General features: G+C 42.0%; 1 protein-coding gene across 6 annotated transcripts in view; it reads right to left on the bottom strand.

Annotated features, from left to right (window-relative positions):
- Positions 1-17856, bottom strand: part of LOC144767988 (guanylate-binding protein 3-like) — a 232613-nt gene that overhangs the window by 116261 nt on the left and 98496 nt on the right. For 4 of the 6 annotated variants that reach the window (XR_013598404.1, XR_013598406.1, XM_078651367.1 and 1 more), the window contains exon 4: positions 14094-14212. The exons of the other annotated variants lie outside the window; for them this stretch is intronic. The gene's annotated coding sequence lies outside the window, so the exon portion shown is untranslated. The remainder of the gene's footprint in view (positions 1-14093; positions 14213-17856) is intronic. 6 annotated transcript variants of the gene reach the window in all.

The following is a 17856-nucleotide window of genomic DNA, read 5'->3' as shown; positions in this document are numbered from 1 at the left end:
ATTTTATATATATATATATATATATATATATATTTATATATATAGAAGCTACAAACACCAGCCAGTTGCACTGCTCGAGTGGGTGCACACCAAGTCGGGGGTGTGCCCGAAATCAAAATGTACGCTCCAAAATCCCAGGAACATCAATCCAAAAGGAAGGCAGCACACTCAGGGGAGGTTTCACAAAGATTTAATAAGGAAACCAACAGCAACGACGCGTTTCACCTTAGGGCTTCGTCAAGTTGTGCAGAGAGCCGAGGCGCGCGTCCATTTAAAAAGGAAATCACATGCACAATCAATTACAATTCATTGAAATAAACATAGGACTGTACAAACAAATGTTTGGTCGCCATCTTGGAGTGGAGTAAATAGTCGTGAAATGCAAGCAAATAAGAAACGATAATGCTTCAAATTAAGCGCCTAAACCATTGATATGCAATCGATTATAATTCATTTATCAAGCCCTGAATGGGCATTCAAACACCAAGGCGGTATCATCCGCGCATATCTTGTGAAAATTAATTTCATAAAAAAGCACATCACACAAACATGTAATCCAAATATTATCCTTATAACGCCCTGGATGGGCTTGCAACATCAAGCATGTGTTCCTAAATTCATTGGAATGTCATCAGACTTAAAAAGAGATTCATATAAAATCACAGTCAAGGAAAAATAAGGAAATACAAAATTATATGCATCTAGAGTTGTCAACCTAAATGAACAGCTAATTCTTCATGCATATTGAGGCCTAGCGGATGCTTGGTCTGTAAGTCAATGATATATCTGGATTCCAGACGTCTCAATCTAAGTAGACGGTCCCCTCCTCTGATACTTGTAGGCACACTGTCTATGCAGGTATAAGCTAACAGATCCCTGTTGCTGTTGTGCAATCTTGCAAAGTGCCTGGCCACTGGGTAGGTGTCGTCCTTTTTGGCAATCGCACGCATATGCTCTAGCACCCTAAGTTTCACTGCGTTCGTGGTACTCCCAATATAATTGAGGCCACAGGGACAAGTTAAGCAGTAAATGGCATATGGCGTGGAACATGTTAGAAATTTATTGATTCTTTTAGGGATACTAACACCAGGTATTTTATAAGTAAGCGTCCGCTTACTAAACCTGCATGCCTTGCAGCGGCCACAAGGGTAAAAACCCTTAAGAACAGGTAAATTAGGGCTTTTTTCAGGGGCTATAAAATGACTAGATACCAGATGATTATTTAGTGATCTCGCTTTCCTAAACGTGATCAATGGATTGGGGGGTAAGTCTGCTTTGATAGTATTATCAGATAATAAGATGTTCCAATTCTTTCTCAGGATTTTCTTTATCTGGCCTGCATTACGAGAGTAGGTAGTTATAAGTCGAAAACCACCATTTTTAGATTTAACTTTTTGTTTAGGTTTTAATAAATCTTTACGATTCATCTTTTTAACCCTCTCATAGGCCTTCCTTAGCACACTATCGCTATAACCCCTCGTTTTAAACCTCTGCATGCTTGAAAGAGCTGCTCTCTCATACTCATCTTCATTGGAATTGTTCCTCCGTATTCTAAGTAACTCCCCATAAGGAATACTCTCAACCAATGGACGGGGATGATTACTTGTGGCGAACAATGTGGAATTGCCCGCCGTTTCTTTTCTAAACAGTTTCGTCTGTATACATCCTTGATTGTCTATGTATACAGTCAGATCGAGATAATCCACAGACATGTTGCTGATTTGACCAGAAAACTTCAGATTGATATCATTGTCATTCAGGGCATCTACAAAGCCTTTGGCAGCCTCTTGCGAACAGTCTAGTATGATGAACAAATCGTCTATATAACGATACCATCTGATTATACGACTGCCCCACTCGGGATATTTTTCGCTCCAGGACGCCTGCTCCTCCCACCATCCCACGAAAAGATTCGCAAAACTGGGGGCGGAGCAGGCTCCCATCGCGACACCGGATATTTGTTGGTATAATTGTTTAGCAAACAAGAAAATGTTGTTGTTAAGACTAAACATCATAAATTCCAGCAGCATCTTATTATGCTCGTAAAATCTTATGGGACGTTTCTCCAAGAAGCTCGCCATTGCTTTGAGGCCATCCCCATGTACTATACACGTGTATAGACTGGCGATGTCAAGCACCAGCATACAATATGAGTCTTTCCAGACAATTTCTTCAACACAATTAAGAAAATGTTTAGTATCTCTTAAATACGATTTGAGGGACATTACCAAGGGAGACAGGAAAGAATCTACATAAATGGAAAGATTTTCAGTCAAACTGCCGTTCGAGGCAACAATCGGCCTACCGGGAGGATTCAACAAATTCTTATGAACTTTCGGTAAATAATAAAAGGTAGGGATCACAGGACTCAAACACCTTAAGAACAAATATTCATCTGTGTTAAGCATATTAGCATTATGCCATTTTAAAATCATCTCATGATAGTTATTCACACTCAAATTGTACGTTTTTTCATTGATGATGGCATAGGTATTAATGTCTCCCAACAGACGAAGAGCCTCTGTTTCATATTGAGAGGCTGTGAGTATAACAATGTTCCCTCCTTTATCAGAGGGCTTGATTATCAAGCCCGAATTTTCACAAAGAGTAGTAAGTGCAAGCTGCTGTGTCTTTGAAAAATTGTTATCTTTATTGGAAGCATATTTACAAGTGGTGCGCAATCTTGTGAGATCCCTCAACACAGCATCTGAAAACGTGTCAATTGCATCTGCACCCATCATTGGCATGAAAGTGGAGGCCGGTTTGAATTCACTGGCTCCACCTTTTTGCTGTACATCCCAATTGTCAAGCATTTGAGTGTTGGTTACCTCACCATCACCAATAGTGCTACTTTCCAAACGAAGGCCTTCCATTACTCTAAGGCCTTGCAGCTCATTGCAAAAAAGTTCAGTATCCTCCGTCACAAGGGTGGCTTTATGGCGCTCACTGGGCGGTTTGAGTTTGAAAAATTTGTATAGTTTTAATTTTCTTACAAATTTAAAAATGTCAATACGCGTTTGTGCAAATTCAAAGTTTCTCTGAGGACAGAACGATAAACCTAATTGAAGTGTCGAATTTTCATCATTCGTTAACACTTTCTCAGTCAGATTAATAATGGTTAACTTGTCCTGGGAATTGGTAGGCACTGGAATATTTATCAGTTCTTTTTCTTGAAGAACTTCTTCATGCTGCGAGTTACAGGAGGAGAACTTAAAGGATTTCTTCCAACGGCCCCCCCGCCGCGTCTTCCTCTTTGTCCTCGATTGTCCGGGGGCTTTCCTCTTCCACCCTCCAGTTGGTTGTTGCGCATTATCTCGTATTCCACTTGAAAAGGGGAAGCCTCTTCACTGCCATCTTCACTCACCAAGTCATCGGGGTTGGCATCGGACTCTGATGTTACCGATTCGACAGTTATCGGGGCGCCCATTTTTTTCTTGTTCCTTATTTGCCTTCGGGTGTTATCATACTTCTTAGCGAAGGTTAATACTCTTCCCAGTCGGTAATCGTTCTCATCCCTTTCAAACTTTTCTTCTTTTCTTTGTTTAATTTTTTGTTCATATCTTTTCAAACGCTTTTTGAGTTGTTCACGTTTATCCCCCAGACTTTCCTGGTCTTCTTCTTTCAATAGATCCTCTTCAATTTCCTTGATCTGTGTCAAAGCCTTTTCGCGATCACTCCACGCAAAACGTACTAGAATTTGCAGACTCCCTTTGCATGAAGCGGCAGTATGCTCAGCCCATGCGTCTAGCAGTTTGGGGTCTGGATTTTCGTACGCCGGGATCGTATATATGCGTAACCCTCTGGGGACACGGTCAACCTCGATATAGTTCTGTAATGAGGTTGCCTCCCACCACTTCCTGATTTCTCTTTCATACAATCGTTCTAGAGAGACCAGTTTTGTTTGTAATGATGTATTGGCCCCATTGGTATTACTCCCGCCAGCCTTTTGCGAGCTATCAGGCTTTTTCTTATTTTTAAACATTCCTTGTTCCGCCTCTCGTCTCTCTGCTTCGCTGAACATATTGAAGGTAGTGCATCCGCGACTACCGTACAATAATGCTGTATAGTCCCCTTTCACTCTGAGTTTTTTGCCCGCAGTGTTTAAAAGCAACAAAATCTTTCACATGCGCACACTGCGCCTTACCGGAAAACGAAGAAACGTCAATTAGGGCCGTTCAAGTAGACAACCACAGCGTTCTTCGATATATGGCAATGCGTGGTTATTAAGGCAAACTCGGTGCAGCCGGTAATGAATCCAGAAGCTACAAACACCAGCCAGTTGCACTGCTCGAGTGGGTGCACACCAAGTCGGGGGTGTGCCCGAAATCAAAATGTACGCTCCAAAATCCCAGGAACATCAATCCAAAAGGAAGGCAGCACACTCAGGGGAGGTTTCACAAAGATTTAATAAGGAAACCAACAGCAACGACGCGTTTCACCTTAGGGCTTCGTCAAGTTGTGCAGAGAGCCGAGGCGCGCGTCCATTTAAAAAGGAAATCACATGCACAATCAATTACAATTCATTGAAATAAACATAGGACTGTACAAACAAATGTTTGGTCGCCATCTTGGAGTGGAGTAAATAGTCGTGAAATGCAAGCAAATAAGAAACGATAATGCTTCAAATTAAGCGCCTAAACCATTGATATGCAATCGATTATAATTCATTTATCAAGCCCTGAATGGACATTCAAACACCAAGGCGGTATCATCCGCGCATATCTTGTGAAAATTAATTTCATAAAAAAGCACATCACACAAACATGTAATCCAAATATTATCCTTATAACGCCCTGGATGGGCTTGCAACATCAAGCATGTGTTCCTAAATTCATTGGAATGTCATCAGACTTAAAAAGAGATTCATATAAAATCACAGTCAAGGAAAAACAAGGAAATACAAAATTATATGCATCTAGAGTTGTCAACCTAAATGAACAGCTAATTCTTCATGCATATTGAGGCCTAGCGGATGCTTGGTCTGTAAGTCAATGATATATCTGGATTCCAGACGTCTCAATCTAAGTAGACGGTCCCCTCCTCTGATACTTGTAGGCACACTGTCTATGCAGGTATAAGCTAACAGATCCCTGTTGCTGTTGTGCAATCTTGCAAAGTGCCTGGCCACTGGGTAGGTGTCGTCCTTTTTGGCAATCGCACGCATATGCTCTAGCACCCTAAGTTTCACTGCGTTCGTGGTACTCCCAATATAATTGAGGCCACAGGGACAAGTTAAGCAGTAAATGGCATATGGCGTGGAACATGTTAGAAATTTATTGATTCTTTTAGGGATACTAACACCAGGTATTTTATAAGTAAGCGTCCGCTTACTAAACCTGCATGCCTTGCAGCGGCCACAAGGGTAAAAACCCTTAAGAACAGGTAAATTAGGGCTTTTTTCAGGGGCTATAAAATGACTAGATACCAGATGATTTTTTAGTGATCTCGCTTTCCTAAACGTGATCAATGGATTGGGGGGTAAGTCTGCTTTGATAGTATTATCAGATAATAAGATGTTCCAATTCTTTCTCAGGATTTTCTTTATCTGGCCTGCATTACGAGAGTAGGTAGTTATAAGTCGAAAACCACCATTTTTAGATTTAACTTTTTGTTTAGGTTTTAATAAATCTTTACGATTCATCTTTTTAACCCTCTCATAGGCCTTCCTTAGCACACTATCGCTATAACCCCTCGTTTTAAACCTCTGCATGCTTGAAAGAGCTGCTCTCTCATACTCATCTTCATTGGAATTGTTCCTCCGTATTCTAAGTAACTCCCCATAAGGAATACTCTCAACCAATGGACGGGGATGATTACTTGTGGCGAACAATGTGGAATTGCCCGCCGTTTCTTTTCTAAACAGTTTCGTCTGTATACATCCTTGATTGTCTATGTATACAGTCAGATCGAGATAATCCACAGACATGTTGCTGATTTGACCAGAAAACTTCAGATTGATATCATTGTCATTCAGGGCATCTACAAAGCCTTTGGCAGCCTCTTGCGAACAGTCTAGTATGATGAACAAATCGTCTATATAACGATACCATCTGATTATACGACTGCCCCACTCGGGATATTTTTCGCTCCAGGACGCCTGCTCCTCCCACCATCCCACGAAAAGATTCGCAAAACTGGGGGCGGAGCAGGCTCCCATCGCGACACCGGATATTTGTTGGTATAATTGTTTAGCAAACAAGAAAATGTTGTTGTTAAGACTAAACATCATAAATTCCAGCAGCATCTTATTATGCTCGTAAAATCTTATGGGACGTTTCTCCAAGAAGCTCGCCATTGCTTTGAGGCCATCCCCATGTACTATACACGTGTATAGACTGGCGATGTCAAGCACCAGCATACAATATGAGTCTTTCCAGACAATTTCTTCAACACAATTAAGAAAATGTTTAGTATCTCTTAAATACGATTTGAGGGACATTACCAAGGGAGACAGGAAAGAATCTACATAAATGGAAAGATTTTCAGTCAAACTGCCGTTCGAGGCAACAATCGGCCTACCGGGAGGATTCAACAAATTCTTATGAACTTTCGGTAAATAATAAAAGGTAGGGATCACAGGACTCAAACACCTTAAGAACAAATATTCATCTGTGTTAAGCATATTAGCATTATGCCATTTTAAAATCATCTCATGATAGTTATTCACACTCAAATTGTACGTTTTTTCATTGATGATGGCATAGGTATTAATGTCTCCCAACAGACGAAGAGCCTCTGTTTCATATTGAGAGGCTGTGAGTATAACAATGTTCCCTCCTTTATCAGAGGGCTTGATTATCAAGCCCGAATTTTCACAAAGAGTAGTAAGTGCAAGCTGCTGTGTCTTTGAAAAATTGTTATCTTTATTGGAAGCATATTTACAAGTGGTGCGCAATCTTGTGAGATCCCTCAACACAGCATCTGAAAACGTGTCAATTGCATCTGCACCCATCATTGGCATGAAAGTGGAGGCCGGTTTGAATTCACTGGCTCCACCTTTTTGCTGTACATCCCAATTGTCAAGCATTTGAGTGTTGGTTACCTCACCATCACCAATAGTGCTACTTTCCAAACGAAGGCCTTCCATTACTCTAAGGCCTTGCAGCTCATTGCAAAAAAGTTCAGTATCCTCCGTCACAAGGGTGGCTTTATGGCGCTCACTGGGCGGTTTGAGTTTGAAAAATTTGTATAGTTTTAATTTTCTTACAAATTTAAAAATGTCAATACGCGTTTGTGCAAATTCAAAGTTTCTCTGAGGACAGAACGATAAACCTAATTGAAGTGTCGAATTTTCATCATTCGTTAACACTTTCTCAGTCAGATTAATAATGGTTAACTTGTCCTGGGAATTTCAACCTGAAATGAAGAGGGGAGGCGATAAAATTTGCAAATTGAGACAAATGGAGAACAGGTATATTCTGGAGTTAGACACCCTAATACCGAGAGGCCTGAACTCTGAAGAAGAGATGAAATGGCACCTGGGGGATTAAGGTATAGGCAAGCTATAGTTGTTAGGTTCCTTAGGGGATGACCTTGGTCCTATCCTCATAGAAGAAGTAACAAGACCCTTAGTCTTCATAGCGCATTCTGTGATTTTAATTAACAATAATTGTTATTGTATGTTTCACTGTTAAATTCACTATTGTTTGACTCAGTACAATGATGGTGGCAGCTTGTTTTGTTTCAAGTTATCAGTAATTTTATTAGTCCACTGTCTCTGTCTTTTATGTCTCACTTGTAGGTATTGCAAGGTTAATGGTGCACAGGAAGAAATTCTACTGAGATATTTAAACCTGGAGCGGTGAAAGTTCATGCACTGTGTATACTACTCATTAGAGACTTTTTGAAATCCAGTAGATAATCATCTAGTACGATGTATGAGAAAAATGAACTTTTCATTATGATTTGCACTGTATATACTACTCACTTGAGATTTTTGAAATGAAGGAGACATTTACTAAGTGCGATTTATGAGGACAAGTGAAATTCGCTTAATGATTTGCACTATTATGAGTTACTGCGAGGGAGTGTTGCTCTTCACTAGGATGAATCTGGTTGAAGGGTAAGCCCACTTGGGCTGTATTGCGCTATTTTGAAAATGTAAAAATGTAAAAGTAGAACATTTGAAAATCATTATTGATACTTGTTAGATTTAATACAAGTTTAAAAAATATATAAGCTGATAAACATGTTTATCTCATTGCTAGACTCACCCAGGATTCAGCATGTGAATGAATTGCGTTTCAAATGTCAGATTGACTTTGGTTAATACCTGGGGGCAGTATGTCTTGAAATAACACTGGTAACAATGAAGTGAATTTTTGCCATAATCGCACTTGTTATTATTAAGTAATTGCATAATGTTGCTTTAGAAGTGTCATACGGTTGACACAAGGCAGAGAGCTATTGTGAACTATTTGATTTATGAGAAACAAACTCCGTTCCAAGATGGCCACGCTATTGATGTAATGTCATGAGTCCCTTCTTTATGTTTGTCACACTCAATCACGTGAAACTTTATTTAATGTCCATTCACTGTTTTGAAACTACCCGTGACCAAGGCGAGTTGTCTCGTTGAAACGCGTTGGGTTGTTTCCATTGTTTTCATCACGTTGCCTGTTCTGGAATAAATCAATGATTTTGGAAGTGCGCTTTTGATATTGTATCATTTTGAGTCTCTCAGGGGGAGTGCAGGACCGTAGCGTTGCTACGTTTGTGGACCTGAATATATATATAGATATATATATATTTTCACTGAAAAAACCATAGGCTTCACACCAGTTATAGTTAGGTGGAAATTTTACTCGCATAAAACCATTGAAATTCTCACGTTATAGTTAGTTGGACTCACTATAACTTGCACGTGCAATGCACTGCTGATGACGTCACATATTACATCACTCATGACTTGATCAGTGACATCACTCATGACATCACTGATGACATCTCAAATGACATCACTGATGACATCATCCAGTGAATGTGTATCTTTCTGAAAAATAAATATTTTTTATATATGTATATCTAAAGGTTGATGGAAGAATAAATGGGTAAATAAATGTCTAAATGGATGTTTTTTTGTGTAAAATTGATTGGTTAACTGACTTATTAAATGTATCTTAGTGAATACATATATTAGCGAGTAATGTTTAAATATTTAAATATCTGTATCTGTGTCTCACTTTGTGTATAAGTGGCTGCATGGGTTGGTGAGTAGCTACATGAGTGTGTATATGGGTTATTAGTTGTTTTTTTGAGTATCAGTATCAGTGTCTGTATGGTTCGGTGGGGGATATTACTTAGAGCACAGATGCATGAATGAGTGACTCACTATTTGTATGTATTTTGAAGACAGCATGTGTGCAAGACTATATGGGTGGATGATTGTTTGTATGGGTGGGTTAGTGAGTATGTGTTTTTATAATTGATTGTTTAAGAGAGTAAATATGTTTCAGTTTCTGTAGAAGTATGTGTAGTGGTGTGTATATAGCAGTATAATCAAGTAAATGTTTTTTTGATAGTTTATTTGCATGTGTGAATTTGTGTGTGAGTAACTATATGGATGAGTATTAGTGTGTAACAGGATGTATAGGTGTATGAGTACATATGATGAGTAAGTACATGCATGAGTGACTATATAGAACTGTTGGTGAATGAGCGGATGTGTATGTAGATGTTGAAATTAACTAATAATTTGTTGTAATTGGTATTGGTTTCTCCTTTTTTAAGAAAATGTTAGTTTCTATTTTTGAATGTGTGTGTCAAAGGTTATTTTATGCTGATAGGAGGTCTGCCACTTTGTCACAAGGATGTTGTCATCAGTGATGTCATTTGAGATGTCATCAGTGATGTCATGAGTGATGTCACTGACCATGTCATGAGTGATGTAATATGTGACGTCATAAGCAGTGCATTGCACGCGCAAGTTATAGTCAGTCCAACTAACTATAACGTGGGAATTTCAATGGTTTTATGCGAGTAAAATTTCCACCTAACTATAACTGGTGTGAAACCTATGGTTTTTTCAGTGAAAAAAAATAAATAAATATATATATATATATATATATATATATATATATATATATATATATATATATATATATATTTGATGTTGTAGGGTGCTGTATACAGGAGCTGTATATACATATATATATATATATATATATATATATATATATATATATATATATATATATATATATATATCAAAGCATACTGACAGCCAGGCACCTTGGTGCTAGGACTGTACATCACACAAACAGACTGCTATTTTGCCTCCAGCACCTCTCCCCCAAACAAATAATGGATATTGAGGCTGGTACCAATGTCTTGGGGTGTCTGTACACTATTTAATGGACGTCAGTGTTCACCCTGTGTTATCAGCTCCTGCTGGGTGACCCTGTGGACAGGAAACAAGCATCCTGGGCATACCTTGCCAACTTGGGGCGAACAAAGCAAACACAAGCAGATGATGGACGGAGCGCTGAAACTCTCCCGACACTCACCCCCAGTCCTAGGATACTTGTTTCCGGTCAAGAAAGGACCTGGCCTGGCAGTTAGGGCTGGACTGGTCCCATGAGGGGAAGGGTCAAGACTGATTTGCATATGGGTGGGTCTGAACTGGAGTGGTGAAGTGAACAAAAGAACGATGATGGATTTAACCTAAGAGTGACTGGGGGTGTGTGTCTGAAAAGTTTCAGCGCTACATACATCATCTTACTATATTTGCTGTTTCTCATTGCTCACCTGGGCTGAGACTCTCGGTGTCCCTACCTGTGCCACCAATGCACAGGCGAAATCTTTTGATGTACAGTAAGGGGCTTTGTCCCGCCTCTCTCTTCCATTGGCTAGCTCCATAAATGGAGGCTAGCCATTGGAAGAGATGGTTGTCAATTACTCTTTCCCCCGTCACGACGCGATTCGGGGGCGTTTCCGTGTCTTTTTTTAAGTCCCGCCCCCCACACCCTCCCTCTCGCCGTCCCGTTGTCCGTGCCTTCCCCCTCCCGCCCGCCCACTGTCCGTGCCTCCTCCCTCCCGCCCGCCCACTGTCCGTGGCCTTTTTTTACTGCAGTTTAGTTGTGTGTGCAGCTGAGCCAAGTGCGCCATCAGCAGAGGACTGGGCTGCAGCCAGGAAGCAGTGTCCTGCCGGTGATCCAGAGAGAGACGGGTCCTGTGTGCCTGGAGACCCACCGGAGTCTGGTGGATCACGTCAGAGGCCTTTCCGAGCTTGTACAGTTTAAGGAGTGGAGGCCCGGGGCTCGCTGCACCGAAAGCAGAGCTCCGGTGACCGCCATCCAGCAGCAGGGACGCCGGAGCGCAGGGATTAATGGAGCATGGGCGGGAATGAACTCTGCCCCCAGTGAAAGGAGCGCCCGTGCCTTTGGAGCCCCCCTGACTCGGGGCATGCAGGAAAGTTCTGGAAGGATACAAAGGGGGCTCGTACCCCAGCTGCTGCTCTGTGGCTCCGTGAAGGTGGGTGCCTGTGATTTCTGCCTGCATTTCCTTTGTTGGGACTCGGCAGCTCGGATGTCATGAAGGGGAGCGAGGGCGCCCGGCGGGAGCCAGTGTGATGCTGAGAAGTTCTTGTGACCTGCAGTGGACCGCGTGAGATGCAGTGGGGAGTTTAAATTAATTAACTGAGGTGGTCGCACGTGATAGTCTTTAATGGGTGGACGCGCGCATTCTGTCCATAAGTGTATTTCAAAATTGGTAGTACACAGTCTGGGAGGGCGGCGTTTCATGGGTGTGTTTTACGTGAAGGGGCCACGGCTTATGATTGAGGGGTGTTTCTATGCAATATATTTATATTTGTACTCATTATTGATTCTGGCGTGTGTGACTTATTTTGTTTGAAATCTCTTCAAGCAGTAGTTTAGATGGGGGTGGGGTGAGAGTTGCATTTGGGCTGCAATTCATGAGTAGTCCTTGGGCTGAACTAAGGAATCTATCTGCATTTACTGCTCCGGCGTCAGTTCAAGTTCAGTCTGCCCTCACAAGTTGGATAGGTGTCGGTGGGGCTGGTCTGCAGCGCCTTTAGTTGGTATGGGGGTGCTCTTCAGGCTCTGGGTGTGTGTGTGTGTGTGGCTCTGGGTGTGTGTGTGTGTGTGTGTGGCTCTGGGTGTGTGTGTGTGTGGCTCTGGGTGTGTGTGTGTGGCTCTGGGTGTGTGTGTGTGTGGCTCTGGGTGTGTGTGGCTGGCTCTGGGTGTGTGTGGCTGGCTCTGGGTGTGTGTGGCTGGCTCTGGGTGTGTGTGGCTGGCTCTGGGTGTGTGTGTGTGGTAGTAATTGCTGTCTGCTGAGCTCGTCCGTAGGGTACAATAGGTCTCACATTTGCGAGAGATTAAGCTATTGGCAATGTAAATGACAATGCCATTTATTTATCTGTTTCCAAAACCAACACATAAATACAGATTTTGCCATTTACAATGCCAATAGCTCTAACTTTTCCAAAGGCGAAATCGTTGCATTGTAAATGCTTGTTTATATTGTTGAAATAAAGGAATTTAACAATAAGGATTTCTTGTCTGTTTAGATCATTTGGAAAAGACAATCCATTAGTGCACCTCTCCACAATTATTCATTTCCTGATCTGCTTAGCAGTTTGCACCCAACAATAGCAGGTTCAGGAGTTGTATGTGCACACACCTACCGACTCTCTGATAAACTGTTACAAAAGGAACCCAGCAGTGAAGTGTGGCATTCATAGCCCACCATTGTTTGTCCTCTTGCCATCATAAAAAAGGCACTGCAACATGGACACTGCTGGTCATGTCATAGCGCTTTTTCCCCCGAACATCCTCCATGGAGTGAAATAAGCTCTCCCCTCTAAACAAAATCAAGTGCTGTGATATGGCCAACCCTAGCTGCCTCCTAGTGCTTCTTTGTATTTTCTTCTTACAGCCATGCTGTGAAACAAATCTAAAAACATTGACAAAGCCGATATCTTGTATAGACGAGACCAGCTGGCTTTGCCAATGCATGTTTATGTAAGTCACGTTTCACTCTTTTTACTGCATGCAGCACTCTGGCGGCAATGGCCCAAGTATATGCTGTACAAAGCTACAAAAACATTTTGCCAGCACATAATCTCCTGGTGATGTCCCTTCCTTTTTGTGCACTAAATTGAAACCACAATGAAAATAGTATTGCTTTTGACCACCTCCCTCTGACTATTTCATCCACGGTGCAGGTAATAAAACCCTAAAAAAAGCAAGCAGAGGTCACATCACATGAGTGCTTTTTGATACCCATCAATTAATCTGCAAATAAAACAAATGCATCTCTTAATATAGAGCCATCATCAGGAATTATTTTTTAAAGCTCATAGGGAGGCGCAATATCAAGAGAGAGACGCACAATTCAAATAGGAAGACGTGCACTTTAACAAGAGAGTGACATTTGCAAAATCGGGGCATGGCTCAGTCTGTGAGGTCGAGAAGGGAGGCAGGCCCTTAACCAGAAGTACATTTTTGAGGGGTCCTATCCCCCAGCTATGACCAACCAATAAAGCTGTGCTCTATAGGTGCATTATTTCCCAAATACTAGTTGCGTTACTAAATAACGACCCCCAGAATATCGTGATTCAAGAATATCAAAGACAGATTATTGAAAGGTAAGCGCATATAGAGAAGTATAGATTTACTATTCCTAACTCCACATCTACATACCTGGAAGATATAGATATATTCCATAGTTATATATCCGTGCCTAACAAAAACTCGATGGGCCCGATTCACAGAACTAACTTAAGACAAAATCCTAAAATTACTACTTTTGGTATTTACAGAAGTTAGGATTTTGTCCTAAATTTGTCTTAAGACAAACTTAAGACAGACTTAAGACAAAATCCTAACTTAAGTCTGTCTTAAGTCTGTCGTAAAACAAACTTAAGACAAAATCCTAACTTCTGTGAATACCAAAAGTAGTAAGTTTAGGATTTTGTCTTAAGTTAGTTCTGTGAATCGGGCCCAATGTGTCTGTCTGTAACGCAACTGATGCTCATGTAGAGCGATCGGATACCTCCGGGTCGAGTTCGTGCTATATTAAAACTCCCCCAAAAATATATGTGGCATTAGGAAAAGAAAAACCATACTCACCTGCCGATATTTTCAATTCAGTATTCTGTCATCGATATTCTGGTTTTGATGTTCAGGGTGCACGCAGGTGCTGCTAACAGCCATGAGAAAGTCTCAGCGGCCATACATGGAGAAAAGGGCTAGAAAGACAACACATAATATTGAGAAGTACAAGAAGATAAAAGAGAGGACAGAGAGGAGATGTTTTAGAAAAGGAAAGAAGATTAAGAGAAAGAAAGAAGAGTAAATAGAAAAAGCCAGAGAAAGCAGGAGAGCCAGGAATGGGAATTTTGGATTGTGAAAAGCTGATTGAGTGTGCTTTAATATGTAACTCAAAAAATACACGTATTCCTTCACATTGATTCTTACACTAAGAACACTTTTAGAAAATAAAGTCCAAAATCATGCTTTGAAATCACATTGGGCCAGGTGTATTGTTTAGAAAATTATAAGCCTATAAATTCTACTTAAAATCATCAATCACCACTTAACTACCTAGCCATCATTTTGCTCCTTTAGGTTCTCTCTTACTTTCTCCATTTACTCTCAATCTCCCAATCTCTGCCCCAGCTGTCCCTCTCAAGCTTTTCCCCTCTATCCTTTTCTGTTTGCCGCTGCATCTATCTTCCCATTCCTGGCTCTCCTGCTTTGTCTGGCTTTTTCTATTTACTCTTCTTTTTTTCTCTTAATCTTCTTTCCTTTTCTAAAACATCTCCTCTCTATCTTCTCTTTTATCTCCTTGTACTTCTCAATATTATGTGTTCTCTTCCTAGCCCTTTTCTCCATGCAGCACGTATGGCAGCTGAGACTTTCTCATGGCTGTTAGCAACACCTGCCACTTTTCTTTGCCCACTGTGCTTTTCGCTGTTCCCCAATCCCAGTAGCCTACCACGTGGACTTCCCGGAACTGGAGAAGTTCCCCAGCGATCATGGAACAAAGACGTTAAATCTATGTCATCAATTCTTGTTAGACAGCACATCAGGCTGCATGAATTTGTTGGGTTTTAACTGCTTTAAGGCAGACAGCCTGTTGACGTCCACCACACTACTTTCACAGTGTAGTGGACTTCAATGGGTCATCCACAGTACTGGAAAATAATTTTTTTCTCGACAAAAACACCAGAAAAATTTTATTTCCCAAAATCAAAGTCAATATGCGAGGATTAATTCTTTCCAAGAGTCCCAAGTTTGATTTTTGCAGCATATTGCGCAGCATGCTGTTGCACTGATGTTGCTCAGCAAATCAAAAGTGAGAGCAGATCACGCTAATGAACTTCGGGGATCCACAAGTGTCCAACCACCCAGCGTGCCAACACTTCTTCCGATAACTCTAGTACCCCACTTTCGTGACTGAGTTATCACCCATGAAATGAAAGGCTCCCTAAAGCACCTAAGACACAAGGAAAGATAAGGATCTTGTCTTGTAAACTGACCAATTGTGGCATTGTGGGTAGCCATGGTATCTAGGCCAGGACTCGATCGGCACCCAGGGAAGCATTTTTGAAAACAAGGTACCTAGAGTAGTCTGGGGTGGTGTAGTTTGCATAGATTCTGACACATTTTCTTACCCAGAATGGCCTTTGGCTAAATCACAGATTTTCCTCATATTTCTGTGCAGAAACATTTCAGAATCTGTGAGGATCATAAAATTCCTACCACCCAGCATTCACACACTTCTCCCAATAAAAATACGACCACAAATGTTCACCTAATATTTTGCATTTAGTACATTAATTACATTTGGACCTCATAACAGCAACTTATCTGCTATGACCATAAATTAGACAAAGCTAAAGCAGAATTTCATAGGAATCAATAAAGTTCAAAAAGCAAAATCATACTACACAGATCATAAATTACATTATACAAAAATCTGAAAATGTTAGTCGATGTTCTACAGAAATGTCTAGAGAGGTTAATCACAATACAAAAGATTTCAGCCTCAAATGCCCGATTATGTTTTCAACGTTATTTGGTTCAAGGAGATGAATCCTCAGCTTGTTGAACCTGACAGGGTTATCTAGACATTAAACCATTTTTTATAGATAGTCTTTTATAGCAGCCCTTTGTCACATGGCAGGCTATATTGGTTAATTTCAGATTCAAATTACTGCTAGTTAGGGTATTTGCACAACTCTGCAGCAGGCACACTAACCTATGTGGTTCGTGCAAACAAAATAATCTGTACAGCAGATACCTAATCTCACCAGGCTATATTTCACAGCAGGCCAGTATAGGCTGGGGCAGTGTCAGTCAAATATGAGAGGAGAGAGGAGTGGACTGTGAGGAGCAAGGAGCGGATTAAGAGGAGCGAGGAGCGGACTTAAAGGAGCGGACTTAGAAGAGCGAGGAGTGGACTGAGAGGAGCGGACTAAGAGGAGCAAGGACCGAATTAAGAGGAGCGAAGTTGGAAGAGCGAGGAGAGGTCTAAGAGGAGCAAGAAACAGACTGAGAGGATCTCAACCAGCAGCAGGTCTATATAACTCTTTCATACTGTCCCACATTAAAACCAATCAGAAGTCAAATTGCAAAATACAGAAGAGAGGGGGCCCTGGATCCCAGCAATATCCCCCTGCCCTACACAAGCAAGATGCAAAGCACTGGACGGAGATACTGGAACCAGTCTTTTCCCTATTTAGGCTCAGGGGAACACTGCCAGCCTCATCTCACCAATCTTTGAAAGCAGGGATAGCTCTTTGGTGAAACCTACCATCTGGTTGCCATCTTCGACAATGAGGCTAAATATTTTGCTGGGGCACTGTCACATGAATTAACCAGACAGGGTTTTATAACCTGACAGGCACGCCTTATTGACCCCTTATTGACGTAGTGAAAGTCTCCAAGATACCACTCCACCTCTGCTTCATCGACTTCAGGGAGCCCACCCGCAGACCCGACCAACCCCGACACCGCTGACCGCAACCTCAGACTGTGGATCAACAAGTGCGCCAACACCCTTGCCCCACTCAACAAACCCTCCAACAGCCACACCAGAAAGAAAGCATGCTGGTTCTCTGAAGACCTCCATACCTCCAAGCAAACCTGCCAAAAGCTAGAGAAGAACTGGATCCGTAAACGAACACCAGAAAGCTACGCAGCCCACAAGAACACCACCCGCAGACACCACCACCTCATCAGATCTGCCAAACGGGCCTCCTTCAAAGACCATCTAGACAACAACACACACAACAGCAAAGAGCTCTTCAAAATTGTGAAGGAACTCTCCAACCCCAGCTCCAACACCAACGACATCCCACCTTCGCAAGGCCCATGTAACTCGCTGGCCACCTTCTTTCACCGCAAGATACCAGACATCCACGACAGCTTCAGTGCCGCAACCGCCCCGGCAACCACAGAGACCCCTGACCCCACGACCACCACCCGCCTGCTCTCCTGGACCAACATCAACAACGACAACACCATCAAGATAATGAACTCTGTCCACTCCGGATCCCCGTCAGACCCATGCCCACACCACATCTTCAACAAAGCCTGCACCATCATCGCACCCCATCTCCGGAAAGCCACCAACATCTCCTTCGAGACAGCAACCTTCCCGGAGAGCTTGAAGCACGCCGAGATCAACTCCGTATTCAAGAAACCCAAGGCTGACCCCAAGGACCTCAAGAACTTCCGACCCATCTCCCTGCTCCCGTTCCCGGCGAAGGTCACTGAGAAGGCCGTCAACAAACAACTGACCAGATTCCTCGAGGAGAACAGCATCCTGGACCTGTCCCAGTCCGGGTTCCGCAGCAACGACAGCACCGAAACTGCCCTAATTTGC

The sequence above is a fragment of the Lissotriton helveticus genome, chromosome 7 (assembly GCF_964261635.1).
Source record: "Lissotriton helveticus chromosome 7, aLisHel1.1, whole genome shotgun sequence".
In the NCBI taxonomy this organism is placed as follows: Eukaryota; Metazoa; Chordata; class Amphibia; order Caudata; family Salamandridae; genus Lissotriton; species Lissotriton helveticus.
The sequence above is the reverse complement of the archived record's forward strand: the minus strand, read 5'-3'. Positions and strand labels throughout refer to the sequence as shown.